This window comes from Tupaia chinensis, unplaced genomic scaffold, assembly GCF_000334495.1.
Source record: "Tupaia chinensis unplaced genomic scaffold, TupChi_1.0 Scaffold000639_1, whole genome shotgun sequence".
NCBI classification, from domain to species: domain Eukaryota; kingdom Metazoa; phylum Chordata; class Mammalia; order Scandentia; family Tupaiidae; genus Tupaia; species Tupaia belangeri.
The window spans coordinates 2,591,834-2,596,048 of record NW_006160160.1 but is presented as its reverse complement, the minus strand read 5'-3'; positions in this window follow the sequence as shown (position 1 = coordinate 2,596,048).

The following is a 4,215-nucleotide window of genomic DNA, read 5'->3' as shown; positions in this document are numbered from 1 at the left end:
GGGAGAGAGAGAAAGAGAGAGAGAGAGAAAATAAGAAAGCAAGCTGCCAGGTCTGAGACTTGAACCATGGTGGGCCATGTGAGAGTCCAGCACCCTTACCCACCATACCAACTGCTGGTCCATCTAATTGCATTTTTAACCAAAGTGATTTACCTATGGATAAATTAGCTATAGAGTGTAGTGGTTGAAATCATTACTTTATGTCTGGGCTCTGCCGCATGTGAACAAGTTGTGTAACTTTTTTCAGTCTTAATTTATTCCTCTTCAAACCAGGAATAAATTATTTAGTGCATGGAAAGTGTTTAGTGAGGTCCTTAAACATGGTAAGTGTTAGAAGGTATTAATTCTTATAATTATTTACTCTACACATTAAAGACAATAATTAGTAAGAATGTACAGCTATGCTTGCCTCCTTAGTCTGAGGTACCCATTGATATCTGACAATGGAGAAATTCTAAAGCAGCCTAGATATTTACGTTGACTGCAGCTTTGGCCCTGGTACAACAACAAAGAATGAGCAAGCTATAAAGCCATAAACATCCAAATTCAAAGTCTATATCTCCCAGCTCTTTCCATGAGCCACCTAGAGGATGATAGTACTTCAATTTCATTTATCTGTGATGTTTGAAGAATACGGTTTTATGGTTAGTTGACTAAAAGTTCTAGTTATTGAAGAACTGCTATTCTACCAGCCACCAAATGTCTCTCACCAAGTTCAGCAAAAACTTGAAAAAATCCTTTTCTATCCCTTTCTAACTCAACTCTCAAAGACATTTCCAAGATTCAACCATTCCCTCCTTCTTAGAACTCCCACTCTTATTGGCCTCTCTGGCCACCCACTCTCCGAGGTTTCCTTCTAACTCTTCTGAGACCTTCTATCCACCAGATACCTTAATATTGTGGCCTAGGTGATCTCATCATTCTTTTGGCTTTAAATAGGTGAGATGATGAATCTAAAATCTACATCTCTAGTCCACTCCTCTTCTCTGAACATTTGATTGTGTGTGTATTCAACTGCCTACATGGTATCTGTTCTCAGATGTCACAGAGATAATCCATAACTTAATATATTCAAGTTAAACTCTTGATTCCCATTCTCAGTTTATTCCTGTCATGCTTCTCCCAGTCTTAAGAATCACTCATTAAAATGCTCAATTCAGAAACCCAAATCTCACATTGATTCTGTCTTTATCCACATTTGCCACATCCCAAACCGCTAAGTCATGTCAGTTGACCACACACATATCTCAAATCCATCCATTTTTCTATTCCTCAGCCACTATTGTAATTCATATCACCCTGGTCGCTATCCCTCAACAACTTCCTAACTGGTTTTCCCTGTCCGTTATTGACTCCTGACCTAATTTGTTCTCTTTACAGCACTAGAGAGCTTTATGAAAATGAAAGTTGTATTATGCCACTTTCCTGCTTCAGACCCTTTAATGGTTTTATACTGTACTTCAAATGTTTTGTATTGTATTGTATCGTACAAATACAATGTCTGGCCTAGAAACCCTGAATAATCTTGCCCTTAACCACCTTCCATACTCATCTGGTACCATTCTCTTCACTGATGTCATGTTCCTCAACTCTCCAGAAATCTTTTCAATCTCAGGGCAGTTTTGCATGCTATTTCCTCATCCTGCAACATTCTGGGTCCTGATAATACTTCACTATTATTATTTGTTTTTTTTTGTTTTTTTTTTTTTTTGTGAGAGGTTTTTGCTATAGGGCGCGTGCGCTCGCCAGACAGACAGAGACAGAGAGATAGAAAGCAGGAAATCACCCCCCAGGGGGGATGGCCACGCCGCAATCCCTTCTCCTCCATTCTCCTCTCGGGATCTTGGGCACGTACGCACACGCGCCTGGCGTGAGTTTAAGCCACCGGGTCCGGGACTCGAACCGTGGTCGACTACGTGGGAGTCCAGCGACATAGCCATTACGCTAACTGCTGGTCCCACTATTATTATTTGTTTTTGAAAGAGAGAGAAAATAAGTTAGATATTTTTGACAGATTCTCACCATGTTGTGATCCCCCTGACCCAGCTTCCCAGTGAGCCAGAACCACAAGCCTAAATACTTCTCTCCTTTTGGACTTCTGGTGTCCACCCTCACACTATCTATCTACTTCTGTGCAACTGGACCTTTTAGCTTCCACTAATAGATGAGGCTATACAGCTTTTGTCTTTTAGAGAGTGGGCCAAAAACGAAACCACCTCAGCCAATGTACAGCAGTGGCCTCCATCTTCCACCACTGCAGCTAAGCCAGTCCTTCCTCTTTCAATTTAAAGCTGAATATATGAAAGCTTCCTGAGAGCAAGACTGCCTTTGTCTTGCCATTCAGTGTTCTGGTTGCCTAACACAGTACCTGAAAACAGAGATAATAGATACTGGCTGATTTTAAAAAAGAGATTGGCAATGAACGCATATTGCGATACAGTGAGATATACTTATCTGGAGCTGCAGTGATAATAATCTGTCTTTTATAATTCTTAGTTAATCTTACTTTTAAAAGTCTTAAGGCATTTCAAGATCTTATGATGTTTCAGTCGTCATTGTAATGAACATTTTTTTCTTTGTGTGTATCTAGAATGGGTTTACTTTCTGAGGCTTCTGTTGTTCAGATCCTTATTAAATGGAAATATACTTCAATCAGGAATATTTGAAAAAAAATTTAATAAAGATCTCAAACCAAATTCTTGTATACATTTAAAAGACAAATTTTCCATATCTTTATCCTCTGCTGGAGGTATTGTCAGAGTTGGCGTCTTCATAACTGTCAAAGGTAACTTTCCTTGGAGTCTTTAAATTTTATTTATAAAATTATTATTATTATTTCTATTATGCTTATAAATATTTGTATATCCTTATAGGATACAATGCTACCTTTTTAAAGAAATATTTGTTTTATTTTATTTATTACAAGTTTTTTAGTTTGACCAGAGAGATAGAGAAAAGAAAAGTGAGAAAGCAAGCCACAAGCTCAGGACTTGAACTGTGGTCAGCCATGTGATAGTCTAGCACCTTAACCACCATGCCATCTGCCAGCCCTAGTGTGATTTTTCAAAACATGAATACAATGTATAATGATCAAATCAGGTGGAAAATATATTCACCATTTCCAACATTTATCATTACTTCTTGTTGTGCACATTCAAAATCTACTCTTGTGATTATTTTGAAATATATACTGACTAGTCACCAACATTATTTTACTGTACTATAATATTCTATAACTCATTTCACTTATTTAGAGACACTTGCAAGCTGTTAGTCAAGTTCTCCCCAATCTCCCCATCCTTCTCTCCTTTCCAGCTCCTGGCATCCACCATTACGCTCTCTAATTCTGTGCAATTGAATCTTTTTGCTTCCACTAATGAAGGAGGACATACAGTACTTGTCTTTTAAAGCCTGGCTTATCTCATTTAGCATTACCTACCTTCAGGCTTGTTCATTTTTCCTCAAATGACAGGATGTCATCATTTTTATGGTTTAATAGTATTCTACTATGTACAATAGTATTCTACTACGTATCACTTTTTTTTTTAACCATTATTTCTCGGGCATTTAGGTTGATTTAATATCTTTCTCTTGTGAATACTGCTGTGATTTAATATAGTAGTGTGCATATTAATTTCCTTTCCTTTGGGTATGTACCCAGAAATGGGATTTCTAGAGCCTAAGGTAGTTCTATCTTTAGTTTGTTTTTTGTTTTGAGGAACATCCATACTATTTTGTATAATGGCTGTGGGAGTTTTTCTTAACCTCTCCTTTTCCCAGTCCTTCGCACTACCCACAGGTACCCTCTGTTCTCAGGCAGCTTCTTGCTGCCCTGAACACACCTCCCATGTCCTCTCAGATTTCCCAAAATTTTGGCTTTATCCACAACTTCTTTCTTCATCAGAACTTTCCAGGTTTTTCTCCTTTCCCCTCAGGTCTCAGCTAGGTCAGTAGCAAGATAATTTTATAAACAAATCCAAGCCAATATTTTCATAATTTAGTGTGTTCTTCCCAGACCAAAGTTAAATTTAACACCAATCTTCAATGCTTTCCAATGAGTGACAAATAAAGAATCTCAGAATAATGCATGTAGCTGCTGAAGTTTCTTAAAGTCCTCAACTTAATTTTTTACAGTCTTGTACAAAGATGGCTCATGATCCATTTTAGAAGAATCTGGAGAATACTGATTACACAAGGTCTTATTTTCTGGAGTTG